At 31.7% G+C, this 27,694-nt stretch overlaps 1 long non-coding RNA gene across 1 annotated transcript; it reads right to left on the minus strand.

The window, feature by feature from the left end:
* Positions 1-12,436: 12,436 nt before the first annotated feature.
* Positions 12,437-27,316, minus strand: LOC127736570 (uncharacterized). The gene is made up of 4 exons (XR_007999043.1): positions 27,168-27,316; positions 19,393-19,575; positions 16,553-16,729; positions 12,437-13,840 (listed from the first exon to the last, which is right to left on the minus strand). It is a non-coding gene; the product is annotated as an uncharacterized LOC127736570 (long non-coding RNA).
* Between the last annotated feature and the right edge of the window lie 378 nt (positions 27,317-27,694).

A 27,694-nucleotide genomic window follows, 5' to 3' on the forward strand; every position in this document is an offset into this window, starting at 1 on the left:
CTAGAAACCGTGGCATGCGACGGGGTTAAAATGTTTGTGAGTGCTCAAATCTATCTTAATCCCGCTGAATCTGGGGCAGTGGTATAAAAACACATCAAAAGATCTAAAGTACCGATTTGAAGATAAATTATCTACCAGTACACATCCAACATACATATCAAAATAAAGAAATGTGGTATGATTGCCAATAAGACAACTATCCACCAAAGTTCATATGAAGTGAACGTATTATAGGCAACCGTACGGCCTTCAACAATGAGAAAACAGATACCGTATAGTCGGCTATAAACCCCAACATGAAAAATATGAAACCATTCAATTGAGAAAACTAACGGCCTAATTTATAACAAAACAATTTACGAAAAAAAAATGACAAACACTAACCATCAACAGTTCATTTAACTCGAGGAAATGTGCTGTTATCCTCACTCAAAGTATACCGTTAAATTTAATAATTATGAACTGTCAATGGATGTTTAAAGTTAAATAAAATGACAGACATTCCGAATTCTCGAGGTACCAGTTTTATATATATATATAAAATAATCGTAAAATTTCGGCCAATTATATGTGAAATACTAGTAGTTGAACTAAAGTTTCAATTACATTTCAGTCAGTGTGATGCTCAATGCATTTTGAATAAGAATATCTATTTTTATTTATATGCATTTTTCATTTACCAGTTTGGGTATAAACATCTTGCGCCGTTTCAATGTTTCAACTGGGACAAGTACACTAAAAATTCAGTAGTCCCAGGTTTCAACAAAGATCGAATAGGAACTCCGGCCTTCAATTAATTTTACCATAGATATAATAGCCATGGCTATTATATCTATGATTTTACAAACTACACCAAACTACAAAAACATGAATCAAAATTATTTTATCGATAACATCTGGTATTGGTTTTCACTGAAGTTATCTTTACAGACCAGCGGGTGTTAAACCCCATAATTATGCGTCTTATCGCATATGGTCAAATTAGCAAGTGACCCCATATGGAGCGAGGACGGGTTATCGTCCTTGTCGATACGAATAATTGTTTTCAAATTGGGTTATCTCCATTAAACCGGACAGATTCTTGGCAATGGATATCCTCGAACAACTTGAAGAAAGAAATAAATACTATGCTATATAAAAATTCTTTTTTCGCTCTTGAAACTGCAACACCAATTTGAAAACAAAATTATCCATAATATTATTTGAATTCCTCATGTGGTGCTGTTAATGCGAAAAATCTGATATAAAGAGTAACAAAAATTTTCCTGTTAATTGTTTTATATTATACATTTGTCGAAATTGGCTTACCAATATGATTCAAAGTTGTCATGAATAAAACATAGTAAAAGTAATATTAAAGTATTCCTAAAGCAAGTAATACAATCTCTCTCTACCTATATAATTACCGTGGATCCAAACAATGTTTCATTGTTGTGCACCAATAGTCTTCGCTTTTGGAACGTGATTGTGTTATTGGCTTTTGTATTACATGGTAAGAATAGGTCCATGATCTCATAACACAAATGTAAATATTTTTGTGTGTTGTTTTCTGCTTTGTAGCCGGTCAATGCAATAGAGCATGGCGGATGTAAAGGATAATCATCTGATGTAATGACAAAAGACTGGTTTTCCAAAACTCCATAATGTTGATAACATTTGTTTTCATACTGTCTTCCCAATATCACTGACATAATTAAAACGATAACATATATGAAAATAACAATAAAAGTAACAAATCAAATATAAGAAATCTGTTTTGAAAAAAAAATGGTCTAGTTATCAACCTAGGGTCTAGATGGGTTTACCTACTAGAGAATAATGACAAGAAAATAAATGGATACTGCAAAATGAGCAAAAACAAATAAGGAATACAGAATAATGGGATGTATAAGTATAAAGAGTAAATGTGGAAAATAAAAGAATTAGGTAATACAATTATGATATCAGAAATGAACGATGTACAGAATGAAGAAATAATATAATTACAGACGAAGGAGAATGTACGATAAGGCCATTGTTTTGGACCCTTAAATTCCTAAATCAAAAAGTATAATATGTCTTCCAAATAACATCCTTGATACCTAAATTACCAAAACATATTCTACATAGTTTGATATTTACACCTATGCGTAGGAATTATTTTGTTTTCTAGGATTCAGAAACAAGCAAATTTGTAAAAGAAATTTGCCTGTTTCTGAATCCAAGATATTTATTTCAATTGTATTATATCGTTATGTAATGATTTATCTGAATATAAATATTGTTTAAACTAACTATTTTGTTTTTTATTTAAATATGTGCTACTTTCCGGTATGTTCTTTTTGATCGGGCCTTAGTTGGCGGTGTTACATCTTACAAGTCTACCCGAATTATTTTCCCTATACATACGTTACTTCCTGCTAAGTTCTCGATGTGCCTCGTGGTTGTTTAAATTTTTGTATTGTTTTTTTTTGGCACGCTTCAGTGTAATTGTCGGACTAAATTATGACAGTAAATGTTTGATTTCTTTGCCAGATTTATTTTATTGATATTACTCCATGGCTTTGTTCTTCAATTTACAGTTGTGGCGTGATCGTCAGTTTGTAAAGAATTCTGCTGAAACCAGTGCTAGGGGTCTTAAACTCGAGTGAGGTGAGAGTTTTTTTGCTCCGTGTTGAAGGCCTCACTGTTCCTTTGCTTTTTGTGTTTTTTGCTGTGCATGTATTGATTGTGTGTCATGAATAGATACCCCATATCCTTTCTTTTCTATTAAAAGACATTAGTCTGTCAGACATCAGTATTTATATTTTTGTGAATTTTTTTTTCGTGCATTTTTGCATTAGGGCATCACACTTCTTAGTGCAAAACAAAAATATGATAAACTGCAAAAAAAAAAAAAAGAATAAAAAATAAAAAGAAGCCTTTTATTGAGATCTTGTCACTATATTCAGATTTGAACAACAGATTTTTACCAAAAAGATACTTTGCTGCAAGATGTATTTTACACATATACTAATGTGTGTTAGATATGATTTTGGATTGGATAAGGCTGTTGATCATATCTATTTTGTCCAATAGCTATGTGTAAAATGGTCATGTTAGCTCAAGCATGTCAATTTCAACACTTTTATGACATCACAATAAGATTACTAGTCACTCTCTAGTGACCATTCTGCAATAAAGTGTCCAGATTATATTGATCTGTTTATTTATCAATAACATTAACATAATTTTGAAAGGCTTGAGTAGTTTTACTAATTTTGCAGTTTCATGTGCCAAATAATTGTTCTTATTTTACCTACTCCTTTCATAGTAAAAAAAATTCATGAGAATTTTACAGATAAAGCGTTTACTACTATTAAATATATTTTAAAAGATGAATGTCCTAAAAAATTGATGAATACAGAAATGAAGGATCCATCCATCCAGACCCTCATACCTGTGTTTATCTGAACATTTCATTTCAGATTACACACTAAAAAAGTATACAGAACACCAACCCATTCAATTTGTCTGTCTATTCTCATTGCTGATGCTCTTAACTTTTTGGTGTATTAGGATTCCCAAGCATTTGGTTTTTAGCGTACCTGATGATCTCTATTCCAGAAACACGTTTAATGCGTACGGATGTCGGTACATGTATTAAGCAGAAACTGCAGCGTGAATAGTTCGCAAAAGAATACATAAATAGTATACATATATATGTCTTTATAATTTCATTGCAACATATATTGAAAACACCATCGGCATAATTTATAATTTTTGACAGTTTACAATATATATTTCATGATATAGTCTGATAGTTTTCGACCTCTCTATCTTTCTTTAAAGTACGGAACTTTCGTGCCACAGTAATATTTAAAAACTTACATTCCTTTTGACTAATTCCAGGAAAGCCGTATCCAGATGATACTATTACGACGAAGAATACCATCTATAAATGTAAATGATACTGGATTAAAATAAAGGCGCCAGAACAGAACTACAGTCTTGTCTTCAATGCGATCTAGAGTCAGTCTCAAGGATACACATGCTATTTGTACGGAAGCCGGTTAGAGCCACATTACGACATAACTTTTTTTTCAATGTGGCTGTTACCGGCTTCCGTAGTTTTGGTACAATGTATAAGTCATTTAAAATGTACATTTACATATATCACTACTTGAATGATGGTGTAAGGAATTGTAATACAATTATATGCAGAACATTTCACAATATTATTGTTTTTGTTTGAAATAATTAATTCTATCTTCTATCAGTTAGATATTTAGACAAATGTATAGCTGATAATAATATATTTGTTTATGTAGTGTTTTGTGGATTACTTCCGTCGCTGTTTTTAAAAATCTTATGACTATGGTGTTTTCTGACTTGTACGGCAGGCATTAAATAGTTTTTTAATTACTTTTTGGTTTCTTTACATTTTTTAACATGCTTATATATATATATATATATATTAGATAAAAAAAATAAATAAAACGAAACTTGTTTTAAAGTTTCGGAATTTTAAATAAAAAAAAAATTTAATTGCTGAGTATTGCCGCTAAAATGTTATTGTAGATTTTAAGTTATGATAATTGTCACTAAAGTGATATAACAGATGTTAAACTATATGATACTTGTCACTTAAGTGTTACAATAGATGTTAAATTATGATAATTGTCATTAAACTGTTATTGTCGATTTTCAATTAAGATAAATGTCACCAGAATGTCACTGTAGATATTACTCCCGATAATTGTCAATAATATGTTAATGGAGATTTTAAATTATGATAAATTGAAGGCGGCGTTTGCTGAGGACAACAGTTTAAAAGAGAAGAGAAAGATACCAAAGGGACATTCAAACTCATAAGTCGAAAACAAAATCACAACGCCATTGCAAAATACGAAAAATGACCTAAGGAAAAACAACAGTATACTAAACACTGAGCAACACGAACCCCAGCCTAGGGGTCAAAGTAAATGAAATCAATTCTTTGATCGTAGCGTAATCATTGATCACTGACGGGACATGCATCAAATCACAAGGAACGTGTTAGCATAATCAAATCGGCGCGGTACGTTTGCGCAAAACATTTTCCACGTTTGCGCGGAAGGTTTTCCACGTTTCCGCAACATTTACTAATTGAATAATACACACGGTAGCGTAGAGAAAAAGGACAAAATTTTGTTCACTATTGAACATTTTTAAAAATTTCAAACAAGGGAAGTCTCACGCACTTGTAATCTTAAATCGCCGGGTACGAAATACCAGACAAGGACTGACTTACGCATGTAGATTATTCCTGTCGAGAACATACATACTGTGTTTTGTTCCAGACAGGTATTTACAATTATTCAGCGCTATTTTATGTTTAGAATAAAAAAATAAAGACTTCTTGACTTGTATATTTATCGATTTAATTAATCTTAAACAAAATTACCGGAAATGATAGTTTTAGGATTAAAACATAGGTAAACATTCGGGTAAATTAGCGCAAATGTCATACCTGTCGAAATTCAAATTCGCGCAAATGTAGGTTGTAACATCAAATAACTAGCGAACAGTTAGAAATAAGCGGTACCAAAGTGTTGTAATTTTGAAGAAAAAAAAAACAATGACAACGATCTCATCGCTCTCGTGTTATATAAAAAAAAGTATACGTTATTATAAAATATAGTGTATAGGCTCCATTCTAATTCCTAAATGAAAAAAAAAAACAAAAAAAAACAAAAGCTTTAAAATAAGTAATTATCTTAAAATATTTTATACCAACATAGTACCCTCTGATTACACAAGTGGATTCAAGTTTGGGCCGTAAAAAAAAGAAGAAGAAAACTACAATCCTTATTTTCATAACGGTGGCAAGTCACAAATAAAGTTTGATTCATCATGAAGTTGCAAAGTTGCAAAGGCATACTAGATATTTGTTGAAAAGACAGTAAATTAAGTATTTAGAAAGCACGTTTTTTTTTAAATATCTTCCGAAAGTTTATCAATTTAAGAAACAATCTTACCGTAAATTTGAAAACTCGTGTTTGTGCCATTGCATGTGTTCATTGAAGAGCATTATCATTATTCTTTACATACTATGACAAATGTGAAATGTATAATGTATAAACCATTACCACTAATATAACGTTATTCTTGACATAAACTAATATCGTGTCACGGAATTTTTTATTTACAAATACATAGTATAAACATTTAAGGTATACAAAAATAATGAATCGTTTGTCATGTAATGAATTTCTGTTGATATATGCATAGGTAATCTTACAGAAGGATTATTTATTTCACTCCAGACTTTAACACTTAATATTTTTAATAACAAATTATTAACAAAATAGTTTATTCTTTATTAATAACCCTGCTACATAGATACTAACCACCACAGAATATATTTCAAGATGGCACAAAAATTTCAAATGTTATATCAGCTCCATTTTCCAACATAACAGCCCTGCATATTCAATTTAGCTCCATAATGTATTAAAAACAATTGAAATTAAGGCTATTTCTTAGATACTCTGAAATGGTATAAAATCAACAGTGAACCTTCTCTCTATGATTTAATGTGGTTACCACTAAAAAAAAATGGATAAAAGCTTAACCTCCAGTATCAAAAGATTAAATTGATATTTGTATTTTATCGCTGTTAGTCAAAGGTTCCATTTTTACAGAAGTCAGTGCTTCAACGCTGTCAAGATTTCAGTGCGTTGATAGTGTAATTGAAGCAATATTGCTACATCCGGATGTAAATTTGAATATGACACGCTGTTCTGGTAAAATATCTAAAGATCGGAACAAAAAGTATACACTTAGATTGCAAAAAATACACAACTAGATTTGTATAATACATAGCTAGATTAAGAAATATTACAGACACATATAAATTTCAATATAACACTGTTAGATTTAAAAGAGGCAAACAAAGAAGTAGAGGCAGCAACCTCAATAAACTACCCGTTAAAGGCGTATTTTTAAAAGTTCAATTGTTTGAGTAAATCAAGTATAATGAGAAAAAATACATTTCTGCTACATATATTATAAATATATTAGCCTGAAATAGGAATACATTTCATTTTAGTCCATTTTTCTAAAAAAAAAAATACCGTTTTTCATGATTTTATGTGTGGCACCACACCTCGCGCTTGAAATTTTGGTTGAAATGTAAAGAATACAATGGTATTTAAGAAATATTTCAGAAACAAATATATGTGGAAGAGAGATGGCGCTACTGTTTAATTTTCAGAAAACTGTCATGAATTTTGTCAAATTATGTAAAAAAAATCAGTTTTTGACACAATTCGCCTACATTTTTAACGTCACAAATGCATGCTTCACTAATGACACAATTGGTGATAATCTTTTGTATCTGCAACTTGTACATTTTCCCTTTGATTTTACTGCCTAATATTTTTATCTTTTATAACGGAAATAGTTGGACATTTTAATACATGTTTCAATCACATTTTCGCAACATTATCGCAGTCAAAATTTTCAAAATTATTATGAAATTCAATTATTTAGCTAGATTTCAAATTTATACAGCTAGGTTTGAAAAATACGCAATTAGATTTCTAGATGTTTGCTTTGCCTTACTGACGCGCATTATGGTGCGAAGTTATTTGTTTAGACGACATACACGTCATCTTGAAATCACTTAACAAACGTTAGTTCTGATTGGTTGTTTAAAAATGTTGCTAAGACTCTATTGGCTTGATGAGTAATTGATTACGGATACAAACTGTTTGATAAGCGCTGATAGTAAAAATTGACACTTTATTACGCATTCCGTACCTTAATCTGCTCGTGTTACAAGAAATAGCTTTTCTAAAGAGCTAGCGGTCTCATAGCTGATGAAATTTGAAAATGTTTTTTTCCACATACACCTTAATATATAACTTCATATATGACATTTTTTTCAGCGTTGCCTGTGGGGGAATGTATAAACACCGAAAAAAGGGGGTATACTTACTCAATCATCTGCGTTTGTATCTGTTTATTGATTACTTTTTTTCTCTCAAAAAGATATGTTATCCATTTACTTCTAGATCAGTTGTTTATTTCTTTGTGTTAAAAAAGTATGACCACTTCCGGCTGTTTCTGTTGCAGTCATGGTAGGTCTAGAAAAAAGTATAGAGTGTGAAACGTAGTAAAATTTAAACATTAAAGAAGACAAAAATATTACTCACATCTTTTCAAAATGATCATTAAAACTTATATTGAACATTCTTTTATCTGCCTTTTGTCATTCAAAACTAATTAAAACGAGAAGTGTTGAGATCAAGAAAAACGGAGCTTAAGCAGTTGACCTATAATAAAGTTAGTGTATTGCTCCCAGGTCAGGCTAGTTCCGATAAATTTACTCATCGACGTTTTAAGGCTATAAGAAAGCTGGACAAGGCCAAAATATAACTATCATATCGAGCTTAAAATTTAAATTTTGATTGATGGCTGTTATAGCAATGAAACACTTTAAAACAATAACTATAGATTATATATCATTCTTTGACGATACAGTTAGCATCAATCCCAATTTCCCAGCAAACACAAAGAAAGCAGGCCACGTATTCCATTCGTTTTCGGAACCGGAAACAGCGCTAGCGCACACGTCAACAAAAAGTTCTTGCAACATTATGCTTATAATACATGATATAATAAATAAAATATCTAAGGAAGCTACCATTTGATACTTATGGGGGGGGGGGGGGGGGGGGGGGGGGGGCTTGGATGACAAATTTTGTCCTGCATTTTTTTTATTTGTAATTTCTGTCCTGCATTTTTATTTTTCACTCTATTCGGTCCTGCCTTTTTTTTTTTTAGTTTATCCTGACTTTTTTTTTACATAAATTGTCATCCTGCCTTTTTTTTTGCAAAGTGTCTCATCCTGCCTTTTTTTTTACTCAAAACTCCTGTCCTGCCTATTTTTTTTTCAAATTTCTTCCTAGCCCCCTCCCCCCCCCCCCCCCCCCCCCCCCCCCCCCCATAAAAATCAAATGGTAGCTCCCTAACTAAAATAGTGAGTTTGTCGAATACAGCGCTTTATACCATTTAAGCCTAAATTTCGTTGAAATCCATAAGATTTGGAAAATTGCATCAAATTTTGTTTTTGATAGTCCTTTCGGGTATACATTCCAACGTAACTTTCGAAGCATTCGTTCTATTTCGCTTTTTCGCATATGGACTTGATCGATATTGAGGGGGAAATAAGGCCTTTATCGTACTTACCACCAAAGCTAAACATGCTGAATTAACATATCCTTTTGTGGGAGAGCGTTTACATGTTGACATGTAGATGTATTTCTGTTTTATTATCATGCATATAGTGTTTGTATGTGTATATATGTACATGGTTTTAAATTCCTCTAGAAAATATCCATTTTCAAATAATCCAATGCCAACAGTATTTTCGTCTTTGTTTATCTATTTTCTTTCTCTTTTTCGTATAGCATGTTTAGTATAAATAGTCAATAAATCTCAAAAACAAGTAAAAGACGTTTGTTTCTGACTCTGTTCATTGTTTTCAGTTGTATATATTAATTCATTGTTTGCCATATTTTTTTTTAACATTAATTCACAATTGTTTTATATCTAGCAAGACAAAGTCACTTGGGAGGGTTAAAAGCTTAAAATATTGGAATGACATAATATGTCCATTGTAGAAGACTTTATAACTTGTAAGAGGCATGCGCTGTTTGAACTTTGTAAAAAAAACAAGAAACGAGAAACATTTATGAACCACACCAACAAACGACAACCACTGAACAGCAGTGAAGTATACATAAAGAATTAAGACAGGCAACCGAATTAATCGACACACAAAACTCTTTACTTATATAGATTAGACCGTTGGTTTTCCGGTTTGAATTGTTTTACACTATTCTTTTTGGGGCCCTTTAAAATTATAGCTTGCTGTTCGGTGTGAGCCAAGGCTCCGTGTTGAAGGCCGTACTTTGACCTATAACTGTATACTTTTTACACACTGTGACTTGGATGGATAGCATGCGCGGTGTGTCCCTAGGTTTTCATATACGTTTCAACTATAATGACTCTAAACATTTATAACAACGAGCGAATGGATTAAATGTGGAATGATCACGTGTGCGTTTTTATACATTAGATAATTGCAGGAGTTTCGTCTATTTATAGAATAATGTTACTGTGTATACCGATATACATGATTGATCACGATGCAACTTTAATAACGAAAAAATAAAGAGTTCAAACCCGACACTCTGCGGGATTGAAGGACATTTACTAGGTTTCAAAATGCCCCAAACAATCAACATACTTTTACTATAAAGAGTCAGTAATATCTTCCAATCAGGTAGTAAGAAAGCATTAAGTCCGAAGACTGTCCATCGTTCAACTTATAAGACCGTCTCCTCGTAACTTATCACCAATCATTAATTTACACGTACATACTATACGAACTGAGATATAAATAGCTCTGTTCACTGATGCGTTTACTCAGTGCTGACGGTTATGTAATTATACGATACGATATCATATCTGAGAACCAGTAGGTAAACGAAACAAAATAACTATAAACATTAGGAATCTACCCAAAAGAGGCGTGGTTTGTGCATGATCATGAATCAGCTATATTTACAAAGTGCAACCTTTATAGTTTAACTTAGGATAGTTGCCATATTAGCAAGACTTCTGATTTTATACGTAGAGGCACCGTCTATAACAACAGTTTAATTAGAAGTGGGACACTTAAAGACGCATCGTATCTGTATCTGATACGTTGACGTATATGAACGTATCTATTGGTTATTGTTAAAATACATGTAGCAATCGAGAATAGGGAAAAGAGTTGGAAAAAAAAAGTGAAAGGTTAATGACTATTTTTGGTCTCTATCAATTTTAATACCTGAATTGTTTTTTAATAATTGTTTAACAGATGTATTTAAAATGTGTTTATATACTTGCTTCTTGTATGTCAAAATCATGACTTCTTTTATCTATTGTTACATTTGTTGCCCTAAAGGAATTGTTTCTACGATATATATTTAGTTACAGAAACTAACAATACAATTATGAAAGCATGGACGACAGCAGAAGCTAACATCTACACACATTTAACAATCACGTGTTTTTCGTGTCAATCTATATACTTGTATATGTTTTAGCACTCGATATTTAAATCATTAGAACTACCCAGGCGTGAAGTTGAATTATATTTACTAATTAAAGTTTACGTTGACAATATTTATACGCGTACTTTAAATTTGCTAATAAATGAATCATTCAACATCTACAGAGTCGGATTGGTGACTGCTACCAATTTTAATACATTTAGCAGGCAATACTTTTTTTTCAAATAGTAAAAATGAAAGAGAACAAAAATTTTCATTACCCTTTCCCTATTTGTTTACCTCTCTTATCCTTGTTCTCGAAATTATCATCACAGTTTTTGACTCAATCATTATCTATATCTGCATTAGTATCATTTAAATTCATGCCTGAAAAGTGACGATCGATGGTTTAAATATCGAGTGTTTAGATATAAACGAGTAAACATAAATTGAAAACTATCGTGTTAAAAAGAGAGTGTATTAATGACCGAAAGACATCTAACACAACAAAAAAAAATCCACATAAACATGTACTATTTAAACACGTAAATAATCAATTTTGATCAATAACCCATAGATACGTTCAGATACGTCAACGCATCAGATACGGATACGATACGTCTTTAAATGTCCCGCTTCTTATAGTAACTCTTCGTAGGTGCCGTATCATAAATTGTTGTTTTAAGTTGAGGAAGGGTCTTTAACAACAGTTTATTCAGTATCTATATAGGTAGGCACCGTATTAGGAGGAAATGCTATAGGAAGAGACGGGGTTTACAAAAGTTTATATAATTTCTAAGTTAAAAACGGTAAAAGCAATTGCAGCAGATGAAGTTATTGTTATTAAAACAACTCAAACCGTCCAAACTTATGAACATGTTATTCAGTGGTTGCTGTTGGTTCATTGGTCTGTCATATTGTTTTGTAATTAACCAGGCCTTTGGTTTTCTCAGTTGAAATATTTCACATTTTGTCATGTCAGGGCCTTTTATAGCTGATTATACGGCATGGGTTCTATTCATTGTTGAGAACCGTACGGTGACCTATAATTATTTACATACAAGTCATTTGGTCTATGCAGGACATTTGTATAATTAACAATCATACCAAATCTCCTTATTTATATAAGGACCAGTTTCCTTACTTTGGATTGACAGGTCAATATATTGGTTGCTTTGGCGGGGTAACACTGATGTTTTTTTTAGTTCCTTTTACCTTTGGTTTAGAATCAATCAGTTGACTCAAAATAATTAAAAAGGAGAACTACTAAAAAGGCATTTAATAACGCACTCCTTAAGTGTTTGATACTTTAATAAAAGCAGTCTTTTCACTATATTTTTTTGAAATTATGTAGGACAAATCACTAAACTATCTGAAACTGCTACCAGAACAAAACATGTTTCAGTGCTTTATGGAATTAAAACTTACGATAGATGTTATTAACTATACTTTTGACAATATAATTTGAAATATTTAAAATATGTTTTTCTTGGCCTGAAACATTTACAACAACGGATTATAATTGATTAATTATTCATTATAAGCGTCAAGTGGGATTATTTTTGTCAAAATAAGCCAAACAATAAAATAACTAACACTGTGTTGTCTAGCGGACAATTATATGACACTTATTTAGATTCATCTGCATGCGACCTTTGAGTCTGTCCTTCGCTGGCGATGATAACGTATGTGCTTAGCTGTACCAGTTACATTGTCAGCTGCAAAAGGTCAAACAGGATTATCGATTTCGTTGACTGTTGCGACTCGCAAAAGTCTTATACCGGTTACAGGTAAAATGCCGAAATACCTAATGTTTTAACCTCTTACTGTATATGAGATCGACTAGTAGTACTGTATGTGCTATGTATGTCATCTGTTATATTTACACGGGGGACAGATAAATGATAATCGGCAATCTTCGTGCGTCATGTGGATGGTTAGTGAGCTGACGACCGTTCTCAAAGTGTTGATACTGTTTATTATTTCTTGCACTGTTTTATGGTTTCCTTTGATTGAGACTTTTGAAATTCTGATATGCCTTTTAGTATGCCATCAAACACACTTGAAATTCAGTGGACAGGAATGTAGAAGGTAGCGCCTCTTTTATAATTTAAAATCGGCGCTAGAATCGAAAAATTGTAAAAGCCCTATCCATAGCGATGTTGAAATCCATTTAAAATCAAAAATTAAAAAAAAACCTTTAATTTCCGAATGTGGCTAAGATCAACTATGTCTGGGATGCAAACACCTTTGTGTTTCGATAGATTTAAGCATTTTATGAACAATTTGTTCATAGAGAATATCAGTTTCCCTGATATGTTATGAAAGCACATTGGGTAAGATAGACTCGCTCTCTGAGATGGTGATACCAATTGTTAAAACGAAACGCACTTTAACATACATCCACATTGAGTGTTATTTTTTAATAACCATGTTAAACAATAAACTAAATTTCATGCAGACCAAAATTGAGTTTTTGCAAACAAGCAAAACTTTCGACCGAAAAATCTTTTCTTGAAAAAGTGATCACTCCATTTTTGTAATATATATTCACTTATCCTGTTTGCTTGATTAAAATGCCTACACTTTATGAACCATTTTTGACTGTGATGTGAATTTTTCTAGTCACCTTACATGTATTTATTTTAAAACCTAGGTCAAAGATATTGTCATAAATATAATATAAGAAATTGACCAGATTTAATATGCAGAATGAAAAGATAATTCATCACTCGTCATAGATTGTCTGGGAGTTAATAGACATAATTCATGTTGGTCCTCTTCTGAAGCTGAAAATAAAATAAACAGAAATATGATTATCGTTCACATGCTGTAAACAAGATTGGCAAAAGTTTCTGATTTGGTACAATTTAAATACATTTACTTGTAGTATTTAGACTATTGGATAAACATTAGACTAAGTGTGTGTATGTCGGTTGGCAGTGTATCAAAATTAGACAAAAGTACCACTGTATACACGGACAGAATATGGCTAAAACTGAAAAGAAATAGAGCAATGTTTTTTAGATAAAGGCTCTTTCTGTATATACTTTCATCAGAATCCACAACAGTTACTTTGGAAAATCGGTAATATGAGTAAATATAAAGTTATATGGACTAAAATGTTTAAAAATAAAAGTTGATTGTTACAAAAGTTTCAACTACAAACAAACTACAAGCAGGATCTACATATTGACGACTTTAAGTCTAATCCTCTTGATTGTACCTGTGCTATGTCCCTATTTGTAAATATTTTGGCTAGCCAAGTAATTACTAGTGACCTGAGCATAACCAACAACACTTCTCTGCGAATTGTGTGGTACCATTGGCATAAATGCCGAGAACCTAAATCCAATAATAAGGATCACAACTTAAAAAAGAATTTACCAAAGATACTAGCCTGATAATTTGGTGTGGCAGACGCGTGTTTCGTCTACAGAAGATGATTCTGGGGTGCTCAATTAATAGAACTTTAGAAGACCAAATTTAAAAGAAAATATTAGAGCTTTGAAAACCGAAAATTCTGAAAAGTTATGTCAAAAAAATTGGCTAAAGCAAACAATGCCTGATCTAGAAAAACCTCAGTGCATCGAATAATTCAATAGTTTTAAAACAGTAAGTTTTGTAAAATCTCATAAAAACTCAGACTTATAATTTGATATGCTAGACGCACATTTCGTTTACACAAGACGAACCAGTGGTGCGCGAATAAAACACTTGGAAGGGCAAATCTATTACGAAATTGAAGAATAAACTTCTTCTGAAAATCTGAAATCAGGCTAGGTTAATGCTAGGTAACGGGCTCAATGTGAAAAAGAGTACGTATAAACTCTTTCTAAATGGGTTTATGCTGTCTGGTCGTTGATATAAATATAAACTAAAGGGTCTATGATCAGGCATGCTTCATCTTTCTTTGCCAAATGGTCCGTATAACTTATTTTCAAATAAGTAACATCTATTTTTATAGTTTATATGTTACGTTCGTGTTTGTTTACACTATGAGAACCTCATTAACAGGGTGTGCTCCTTCAACAAAATGAATTATGAGGAAGAACGACTAAAATCAACACTACATAAGTTTTACGGTCACCATCACGATTTGGTTGACCGATACTATGTGTATCAACTCACAATCGAAATATTTTCACGGTCTTAAATCTTTAGATACCAGTAAAGTCGTCTGATCTGTAATTTTACCGATTGTATCCTATTCCCGACTGAGCTATTTTAAAAGGGTGTGAATTCTCTTGACGGGTGATGCAAGCATAGGAAAGTTTACACCGATGCTTTTTTCTTTTTGTCTATGAGAAAGTTCTGTATGAATACTGCTTAATATGAGTCCAAAAACAAGTCAACAAATAGTGGGGCACAATTAGTAGCCTTTTGGATACCGACTGTCTACTAAATTATCATTCCATCAAACTCAATACATATGTTGTCGATCAAAAATTCAAGGGCAGTAACTTGAACAATGTGTTATTAACGATTTTCACAATGTTGACTTATTTGAAAAACTTGTCATGTCTCTTTATCTACTATAATTTCTTCAAAACACACATACATGTGTTAAAATGATCACACAACGACAAAAACACCTCAAAGGAGTCGACTGACCATTTTGACCATTTGACTTATTTGAAGATCTTGCCACAAAGAAATCCAAAATATTAAACAACATGTAATCTAATTCAGGTGCCGGGTGGAATATATTTGAGCTTATATAATTAAAATCTTTCTAAAAAACTCAGTACTAGTAAAATTCTGTGTGATTTTCTTACTTGTACAGTGTGCATTTGTATAGATTGAAATCACAATTTCCGCTTCTTTTTTTTTAATCCGGCTTATTTATCTTTATTGTCCTTTGGCATTTTCAGCCTCCTTCTATGTCGATTCCATTTTCACATTTAATGTAAAGTTTATATAATTATTATATAATAACAAAACATATACTAGAATTATAAGTTGTCAGGAACAGATGCTTTATTGGCTTTCCTATCGCCTACATACGCTGGCAAATAAAAAAGATCCTAACTGGATGAATAGAAAAACCAATTTTCCCATTTACTGATTAACAAAAAAGTTAAAACCGTTTTGCTTGATTTTTTTACAAGTTGTATCAAACTTATAAATAGCTTTCCAAAACAACACATCTTATGATGAGGCCAATAAATAGATTTGATAAATAAAACTTCTTAAGGTGGTACCCAACACCTTGACTAATATTAATTTGGCTCGTTTAATTTCCAAAAATTTATTGACAAAATGTTTACTTTGACCCTTTGACAAAAATATAAAAATTTCAAAAAATTTGAACCAACCACTTTATCAGAAAAATTTCATTGGTTATATAGCAGTTTGACAAACACTAATTTTGATCATTGAGAAGCTTAATATTTCCTTTTAAAACAATACAACGTGATTAAAACGTTTATCTGATTTTTACAGAGTTATCTCCCTGTAGTGTTAGGTACCACCTTAAATAAAAAAAAAGAAACCTGTACCAGCATCATTGTTGTCGATTTTTCCGTCAATATCGTCGGAGCCATCCCCTGGATTTCTTTTACTGGTTTGTTCTTTAACACTCCGGTTTCGAATATTATGTCGAACAAGGAGCAGAACTACAGGAATAAATAAGCTTGTGACTACACCTCCCAATATTGTTATCAGATTGTTGAAGTCTGTAAATAAGAAATTAATTCAATTTTAGTATGTTCTGAACAAAAAATATATCTTATTACGAGTAAACAAGTCATACTTTTTTTCAATGTTTCAAATTGTTTCAATTTAAACATGAATATTGAAATTGTTGATAGAAACATGTTTCAATAGTCCTTACTTTGAAAGTATTTTAAAAGATGAATTAAGACAATTTACAAAACAATGAAAACTTTTCAAACTAGAAGTTAAATAATTGTATTCTAAGAAATATTGCTTCTGTTTTGCTAAACACTTATTTCATGCTCCAGGATTTTACTACGAATGACTTTCACTTCGTTTAATGGCGTTTGCTAGAAATATTATTTGTTTAATGTTTTTGTATTTTAGAAACAAATAAAGGGGAACTTTTCTATCCGGCAATGACAAACATGAAATTCGTGTATAAGTGCAACATGTTCAACAGAAGAAGAAAATGCATCATCGTCATTGACAAACGTTACCTAATTATTCCAAAATTAACGTTTAAGGTGTAACACCACTAATTCGGCCCGGCCAGAAAGCACATACCAGAAAGTAGACTTAGTACATATTTAACACAAAATAGTTCCTACGCATGAGTGTAACTTTCAAAATATGTAGAATATTTAGGTATTGTTGGTATCAAATGAAAGCTGAATGACTGGTGATCATTGTAGAACACTTTTTGACTTACAATTTTGAATATTAAAAAAACTGCACCAAATTTTATAAAGAGGGTACTTTTTGCCTGTATGTCAGATCTGAAGTACCTGTTTTGGTACATCCGAAGTTCCGGGAACCAGTTCTTTCTTATATGCCATTAAAGGTATGTTGATTTTTCCAGTACAAGACACCATAAAGTGTTGCTTTGACATGCAATGATTGTCACTTTATTTGAACTTGAAACAAAAGAGCTGTGTCTGCTTGAAATTGAGGAATTTAACATAGAAAGCAATGGGGCCATGAATTAGTGGTGTACTTCCTATTACAGAGAATCATCAGAAATTCAATTTTTAGAAGTTGTACATATTCCAATGAAAATAAGTCATATTTGATGTAAGTAAACATGTTTAATCATCTTTTTGGATGAACAATTCTGTTTATGGGAAATTTCAGCTCTTAAATTGACATAATCAGGTATTTTAGCCTTTTATGGTCACACAACATGCATGCAGTTAAGACTTGACTTCAAATTTTTATTTTTGCATTATTTGGGATTGCAATCAATGAAACATGTATATAATGACTTGTTTATGGTAAAAAAATAGCTCTTGGTCAAATAATCCTATGATTTTTCAAGTTTTATTGGTTTTCTTATGATAGCCTTTTACAATCTAGGCAATTGGTATATACTCATATAAGAATTCCAAAATCTCACTGTACATGCAATTTTGAACCAGTTTAGCAAGTTATCCAGCTGAAAAATATATAAACTGCTCTTTATAATCTATGTTGTACCACAGAAGTATGGTTTATACCAAAAATGTCCCTTTTCCAATTTGAAGAAAAAAGGGGGGACAATTTTCTCAATTATGTCTTAGGTTTGGTCTAATATATTTTTATTAAATGAACAAACTCTGGTAAAATATGACTATTGGTAAGCACATTGTTTTCCTAACAGAAATTATTAAATACAACAATAATATTGAGAATAAAATAAGTAAATTGGCCATTTATAATATCCATATGCAGTTTTTTTTTTGAATAACCTATATGTTACTACCAGTCCAATTTGAGCTTAAAACTAGTAAAATAGTATTTGGACTTAAGCTTTATGTGTTTTTATTGCTTGAAATAGATCGTAGAATGAAATAAAGTGATGCTGAAGTCAGTATAGCAAATTTGGTTCTGTGTGTGGTACATACACACTACAGGGAGATAACTCTGTAAAAATCAGATGAACGTTTTAATCACGTTCTATTATTAAGGAAAATATTTAGCTTCTCAATGATCAAAATTAATTTTTGTCAAACTGCTATATATCCAATGAAATTTTTCCGATAAGGTGTGTGGTTCAAGTTTTTTGAAAAATTTATAATATTGTCATAGGGTTAAAGTAAATATTTTGTCAAAATTTTATGAAAATTAAACGAGCCAAATTAATTTTAGTCAAGGTGTTTGGTACCACCTTAAATGTTAATCGTTTGTTTGTTTGTGTTGTTTTTATTTTACATGAATTAGAAAGTCGCCCTTCACTTTGAATTCATAATAATATATTTGCCAATTACCGATTTTTTCTGTTATAATGACATTTTTTTTAATTATTTTTATCATTTATTTAATAAAAAATAAAAATTGATATCAAAAGTTTTTAGGTAGACAAAGGATTCATTGTTATCATAAGATTTGAAAAATTTCCGGTAAGCTCTTATTTGTAAATAATTTATGTCCCTACTAGGGAAAATAGCTGAACAAATGGATATCTAGTTACAGGGTCAATTAGAGATTTTAGAAATAGGTTATTACATAATCTTGTGTTGATAAAGTTTCTCTAAGTAGATTATTGCCATTGAACAATAATGTTTTATTAGACTATAAGATTTTCACTTAAAAACCAGATATGTGGTGATACAAATTTGATGTGAGTATTCCTTAGTCATATTAATTCATTCTTCTGCGATAAGAAATATTTCTTCACTTCATGCATGAAATTGTATTTAATAACCTATAGTTTTTTCTTTGGAATCATCTTCGTCCTTCACAATCTCAACTAATTTTCCAAATACTTCTGTACAAGGTGGACAGCCTTGACAAGCACAGCGGCTAGAGTTTCTCATCAAGAACATTGGGTTGACTCGTCCACTGTAATGAATTGTAGGTCTAGATTCTCTATATTCAAGACTGATATCTAATTTGAAAAAGACGTTAAAAGTGTATTGTTAAAAGGTCAATATTCAATTTGGTTAAATATTAAATAGTTTGGTGCGAATAACATTTCTAAATGCTACTAAAGTCATGACGACCTAACTCTCGCCTTTAAAAACTCTCTGAGACTCGAACATATTATACAATACTTCGCATTATAAAGTAAAGAAATTTGTTTTCACCTTGTTCACACATTTAAACAATAACAATGAATCGTATGACTTTAAGGATATAGCGTCTGGGGTAGAGTTGTGTGTATTGTTAAAACATATTCTTGCATTTTGATTCAACAAATTCAAGTTGAAAAATACCATCGTAGGGGCTGTTTCAAAGTGGCTATTTCAGTCTTCAGTAGCACTCTAAACGAGACATCCGCATGATTTATGAAATAGGTACATTTGTAAATACTTTAAACTATGGACCTGATAATTTTGTCACCTTCGTGAAAGTGTGTTTCATTTAATTATTCTTCCCTTCGTTTATTTATTTTGTATTTACATTGTATCATAGATCAAATTTATTTGTTCAGTGTATGTTCACTGGTGTTAATATGTCTTTTGATTGAGTTAAGCCATTTCAATTGCTATTTTGTAGAGTGTCTTTCTATGTTGTGATGTTACACTATTGTTTCAGATAAGGGTGAAAGTTTGGTACCATTAAAACGTTTAAACCCTGCAATTGTTTGCATCTGTCCTAAGTCAGGAATCTGATGTTCAGTAGTTGTCGTTTGTTGATGTGGTTCATAAGTGTTTTTCTTTTTTTATATAGATTAGACCGTTAGTTTTCCCGTTTGAATGGTTTTAAACTAGTAATTTTTGGGGTCCTTTATAGCTTGCTGTTCGGTGTGAGCCAAGGCTCCGTGTTGAAGACCGTACTTTGACCTATAATGGTTTTCTTTTATAAATTTTGACTTGAATGGAGAGTTGTCTCATTGGCGCTCATACCACATCTTCTTATATCTAATAAGTCGAAATCATACTTACAATGCCATGGCAAATAAACAAAGATCAACGAAAAGACAAACAATAGTATACAAAACACAACATTGAAAACTAAAGACTGAGCAACACGAACCCCTCCAAAAAAACAGAGATGATCGTAGGTGCTTCGGAAGGGTAAGTAGATTCTGAAACCATTGCTATATTTATGTGACAGGACAATATATTATCCCCCGTTAATCTACGAATTATAAGAAATATCAATTCTAAGTATTCATAAAATAAAAGATAAATATTCCTGTCTGTACGAACACGTATATTTTTTTGGCGCCATTTGTTGACGGGAAAATTCTACATATTAAAGGTAAATAAAAAATGATGTAATCTAATCGAACAATACAGATTTCAATAAGAATGACGAGTTATCTTCTTTTACACATATTAGAGAAATATGGATGATTTTTTAAGATATTTTCTTGCAAAAAAGACCGATAAAAAACTCATCAAAGATATCAGGATAATAAAAATTACTTTATTTGTTGCAATCACAATTTAATACTATGCATTATAATGCATTGGTACTATTTCCAATTTTCTGTTGGCAAAATTTTAGCTACAGAAATTTAAGGTGCAAGTATTAAACGAGTAGGGCCAATATCTCCTGAATGTATTTCACACAAGGTCTATTTAAAAAAAATCTTTCAAATTTACTTAAATTCATAGTATCACTGCCAAAAATATATGTACTTTAAGGTTCAACAATAATGTGGCTTATTTTTAAACAGTCAATCAAATTATTAACGCCTAGAAATGGTAAACAAACTGAGATTTTAAAACGATATAGGATTTGATCAATTGCGATCATTCGTATCGGATCAATATTTAAGCAGACGGTCAGAAATATCCGATGACAATAGAGAAACAAAAACTAAATTGTATAAATTAATTGAAAATAAACATTCATTTTTTTAATTTTCTTTTTAACATTTCATTCTTTCATAATTAAATTAATCTGTCGATCACTTAAACGAATTATTTGTAAAATTTATCGTTTATTTCATTAATGGATATACATACATTATAAATCTAAGCTAATACATTATTTTGCTTGAGGATTTTTTTTAACAAGTTTTTTTTTTATATTCTATTATAATTTTGTGCAATGCTGAACAGGATAGCCGTCATTAATCCAAATTAGTAATACAGTAGTTGTAATAAAATGCATATCTTAGTAATATATAACTGATATTGACGATTTTAAAACAGTTCGTCCCAACCTCGTTGTTCTTGAAACAATCCTTACTAGTAGTCTTGTAAGTTTCCTGACGTATAAGCGCCATTGAGGATGAGCGCCAGGGGTTCTTTTTAACAGACAAAGCAGACTAGTAGTTTTTCGGTAGTTTGTTTTTTGGGGCAGGAGAAGCCAACCACAGGTACAGATAAACAGAATCACCATACAAGCTTATGTTGTCAACACTATCAGAAAAGAGTTCCCATCGTCGGATGGTGAAAGATTCTATATATATATTAAATGTAACAATAATCAAACGCCTACAGGCAATAACTAAACGGGTATGAAGTTTTTATACAGATTTATTCTTATTTACATAATCATTAACAAACTAAATAAATTGAACAAAGAAACACAGTGACACTACGATATAACAAATGGGATACTTAATTATTTTAACCATGCTATGCAGAAACTTCACACATCAAGTTAGCGCACGTGAAAACCAATTTGGATCACGATGTGTGATTTTGTATAAAAATATCAAAGCGAGCAGTAACTTTGTCTAGCAAGTAATTTTTTACTATGTCTCTCTTTATCTCTTTTCCGTTACAATTACTATTACCCTTTTCTTCAATCATTCTCTATATAGTATATTTTTCTCTAATCGGTTATTTTTTTTTCACTATGCCACTATATCTCCGTTCCTTTACAGTGACTGTTTCCCCTGTCGTTCTTATCCGTATAAAGATAGGCACATTAGACATAGAAGGAGCTCTCTTATCTTCAATGAATAAATATTTGATACTGACTATAAGTGCTGCATTACTTTATACTGCATGTTTGCAAATCGTCAAAAGCTTGTATTTGCATGAAGAATTTTTTTTTTCAAAAAGGAGGGTCTAGAATCATGACAAAACAGTATTTATTTCACAATTCTTTTTAAAGGTCATGTTAATAAAATTTTAAACTTATTATCAGCAAAAATAGTGGATAATATTATTATCAGAACATCATTCATTAACAGGTGGAATTATAATTTCAAACACGCACATGATATATAACGTCGAACACAAATATATGTGGTTCAATAAATCACTGGTGTCAAATTGATCACCGTAACTGCAGTTACGGTGATCCCAACATGGCGGAGCCAAAAACAGGTAAAATCGTCATTTTGTAATTTCTCCGTGTACACGCATTGTTTTAAAGAATTACTCAGCCGCTAGGTTGATAATGACGATATTGTTGTATGTGTGTGTTCTTAATATCATATGTGACCTTGTTACCGAAATTATAGCCATTAAAAATTTACGGAAGATCATCGTAACTCCAAGAATTTTGTTTGTTATGATAGTGGTAACTTGATTATAAGATAGTCGTAACTTAGACATGATCATAGTAACTTGTTAGTGATGATCGTAACTTTCTCTATATGCTGATAAGCGACTACATATAAATCGTGTTTGCGCTTGTGCGGGTGCACTCGACTCCAATCTAAATTGACTAGGATTGTCAGTTTTCCTATCGAAGGTCGGTGGTTTTCTCCGGGCACTCCGGCTTTCTCCACCAATAAAAACTGGCCGCCACGAAATATCCTAAATGCGGTGCTTAAAAGTGGCGTAAAAACACCAAAAATCAAATCAAATCAAATAAATCGTGTTTGAATATTTGATAGTGTGGCTAGAACTAGTGAATATTTTACTAATTTACTTTTTGCATTGTAGATATAGTCTTTGTATTTTACAAGTCATAATTTACGGTAAATTTTCTTCAAGATGACAAGATGAGGCAAACATTTTCCATGTTCACACATTATTAAGGGAAACTATAATCTTTAAATTATGTTCGTTTTCATGTTAAGATATGCTTTATGTCACGGCATCTTATTTTCCTGTGAATCATATTCTTTAAGAGTTTGTATTTTCCATGCTAAATGCAGTGACTGAAATGCAAAATGTCCTAATCGCTCCTCAAACACTTTTTTTCGTAAACTGAATGTTGTATCAGTTCTTATGGTGTAGGTAAATAAGGTGTGCGCCAATACTGCCGGTCTGCACTAGACACAAACGAACACATATAGCACATATACATGTAACCTACAAAAAAATAAAGTTACTAAGAGTGTTAAATAAAGATATAATGGAAACTATATTTTTGTATAGTTTTAACATAAGGAGGCATTATATTTTTAATATCGTTGACATCTGGTTGTCCGAATAGTATACCAATATTTGTTAAAATGTTCATGAAAAATTGCAAGAGAAGAGGGGCGTAAGATACCAGAGGAACAGTCGAACTTATAAATCGAAAATAAACTGACAACGCTATGGCTAAAAATGAAAAAGACAAACAGACAAATAATAGTAAACAAGAAACAACATAGAAATGTAAAGACTGAGTAACACGAACCCCACCAAAAACTGGGAGTGATTTCAGGTGCTCCGGAAGGGTAAGCAGATCCTGCTCCACATGTGCAAACTTACCTTAATATGTTGAAAAAATATTTCAATCACGAATCTTGTTTACGCGTTTGTTGTTATCTTTAACACAACTTTTTTTAATTAAAAAATTCCGTTAGCAGAAGGTTCTGACAAAATCAGTTACTATGATCATAGACATATTGTATACAGTTACGACTATCTTTCAAGTTAGTTGTCCACAAGTTACGACTATCTTCTTTTGGAGTTACGGTGATCTTCCGTAAATTTTCAATGGCTATTATTTCGGTAACAAGGTCACATATGATATTAAGGACACACACATACAACAATACCGTACATATCAACGTAGCGGCTGAGTAATTCTTTAAAACAATGCGTGACGGAGAAATTACAAAAAGACGATTTTACCTGTTTTGGGCTCCGCCATGTTGGGATCACCGTAACTGCAGTTACGGTGATCAGTTTAACACCAGTGATAAATGTTACCTGTGCACGCCGGGTATCTCAATTAAGAAGCCATGCATGAACCTGTATAATATATTGTGTAATAGGAATTTTTAGTCGACAGGATGTCACTGGAATAACCAAGGACGTGTATCTAATATACGTCCTTGGGATAATTTACTGAATGTGTCGCTCTGACACGACATCTATAAATAATTCTGACATACCTATTATCAATTCGGGAGGAAGCCAATATATATATAATAAGACAACGTAAATAGAATTTAAAAAAGAAAAAAAAAAAACTATACTATATTTTTTCCAAACATACTAGATAGGGTCACACATTTAACTGTAGAGTGTCTTTATAAGTGACTGTTCCGAATTGATCCCGTATCAATTTGATATAGTTAAAAGATTACTAGTAGTTAAAAAACACTTTTGATAAAAAATTGAGATGTCCAATATTTCGATATTTACATTTCTATAACCTGGGAATATTATACTATATCAACATGTTTTGTCTTAGCTAAAACCTCTTCCTAACATTGCTCCCCGCCAATATCCGTTAAATATCATAATTTAAAAATGTTATTTATCGTATAACTTTATTAATTTGAAAAATTATCTTGTCTAAATACGGAACTATTCTTTATATAAATCAATGCACTTTATATAAAAGATGCATACTAATGAATCTTTTGTAAATCAGTGATTGTTACAAGAACACTGCATTTGTCTTTCTTTTAATAATTGAAACTTTTCTTCCTCATCAAATCTATATTTTTTTTTAATCAACGAGATCTTATCATATAAGGATTTGATAACTATAGCTATCAGAACTGCTAGGTTATTTTGTTATTAAAAAAAGTATAATTACCATCAAATCTCCCTCGAAACAAGATTGTTCAAAGTGGTCTTCACACATCAATTTGTGCTTGCTATAGATGTAACTATTTGCTGTGAGTTTAAGGTTGAACACACATGTCTGATACAATTTTTTCTTTTTTTTTTTGTGGGTTTGGGAAAACTATTTAGACTTTTGTCATAACCTTGTCGGACAGAACAACCGTACGCTTGACAAGACATTTTCACACTGAGTGATCATCTACGGTAATTCCCGATTAATGATGGGAGTTTTTAACGCACGGTCGGTAAATCCCTGATTCATTTTGGTCTTTGTGGTTTATAGATATCACGTGACTTTTTAGATCGAACATGCCGACAAGATGGCGATATGTCGAGAACTGATAGTGAATTTCAAAAATCGATTTTGATCTCTTTTCATAGAGAATAAAAGTTTTTTTTATTTATGAACATGTGGTTTTTTATGCTTAAAAAACAAAATATCAATTTTTCATTTTTTTGCGGAGTTTCCCTTTTAAGGAAACTACCGGTAGTAAATGTCTGCTTCATATCTTGATCTTCAAACTAGAATCTATGACACGTGATGATTTCCACTTTCCAATTGTCAAACTTCCAATTTCTCATCAGAAACGTACCCTCCTCTCGTTCGTATGGTGTTTACTTATCCCAGTTAATACGTTACGCTCGTGCATGTTCACACTAAATGGGATGTACATCTTACACAAAAACTGCTCCATCAAGTTATGAGGAAGAAAAACAGAAATCAACTTCATAAGTTTTAAGATTACCATTACAAATTGCTTGACCAATACGATGTGTCATTTTCACAACTTGCTAGCGCCATGTTTTTGCGGTCATAGAAATTGAGTAACAAAAATAGTAGTCTAATCTGCAATTTTACCGATTGTGACCAAATTCCGGTTTTGACTTTTTGACTGAGTGAGGATTCGCATGGCGGGTGAAGCACGCATAGCAGGTGACGATTACCATGTCGACGAACCCAGTCTCGCTCATTAAGGAGCTCATGCCATTCACTATGTTTTTTGTTTGTTACCTTGAATTGTCTCTTAATTGATTTACGAGATTTTATCAGCGATAAACTATTGTCGCCTTAATTTAATCCAATCATATTACAAATAACTTAATTTTATGAAATTCCAACAAAAAAAAAAAGAGGATAACGGATATATATTTTTCACATTACTTAATTGTGACTACTTTGGCAACACGTATATCTCATCTAACCGTAAAACGTTTGGTAAGCCACATACACAAGTCATTGAAGAGCATTGAGACAGCCAAAACAAATAATCAAAATGAAAATAAAATCACAAAATCGGGCCTTATTAAGTAAATTATAAAGTTTGATTCCAGTGCCAATGTAAAAACGGCTTCCTGCAATTTTACCGATTGTATCCTATTTGGTTGATTACTCGAATTCGAGTATGGATTTGCATGGCGGGTGATCCATTCATAACAGGTGACGCTCATCTTGTCGACGAACCCGTCTCGCTCCTTTAGGAGTTCATGCCATTCACTCATTTACGAGACTTGATCACCGGTAAACTATTGTTGCCTTAATATACTCTTGTATTCAATCATATTGCAAAGAAAAATTCTGATCGTATACGGAAAAGTTATTCGCACTAACCTTGTCTGCTCTTGGCTTTGAAAAATGGTGATGTTTTTGACAGTGATTTGTTGTAATAAATTGGAATGTATGTGGTTATTTCTAGCAAGAACGCCTCATCATTATCTTGTCCACAGAAAGGTGTGAAGAACCCTTCATTCGTGTCTTCTCTGAACGGCTGTAAATTAAATTCATAAACTATCTCTGGAAATAATATAATCATTAGTACTTGAAGACATGATGCACAACACTTTACCTCAGGTTTAAACCGGTCAAATAAAACAAAAATAACAGACTCACTTTAGTTCATATCGTTCGCATTCGCATCATTAGTTGATAAGTTTTAATAAAACATTAAGCAGTTATTGAGAATTGCACATCTTTACAAGATTTCAAATTAACAAAAAAAGTATTAAAATAAATGTGTATTACTAAATAGTCAAATAATCAAATTAAAAAAATCACGGATTTCGAACTCGTTACTCTGCTTTACACTTATAACTAATTTTCTCTTTAATATTTCTCGATTAAGGAGGGGGTGGAAAGAT

Source organism: Mytilus californianus, unplaced genomic scaffold (assembly GCF_021869535.1).
Source record: "Mytilus californianus isolate M0D057914Y unplaced genomic scaffold, xbMytCali1.0.p SCAF_33, whole genome shotgun sequence".
Taxonomy (NCBI): Eukaryota; Metazoa; Mollusca; class Bivalvia; order Mytilida; family Mytilidae; genus Mytilus; species Mytilus californianus.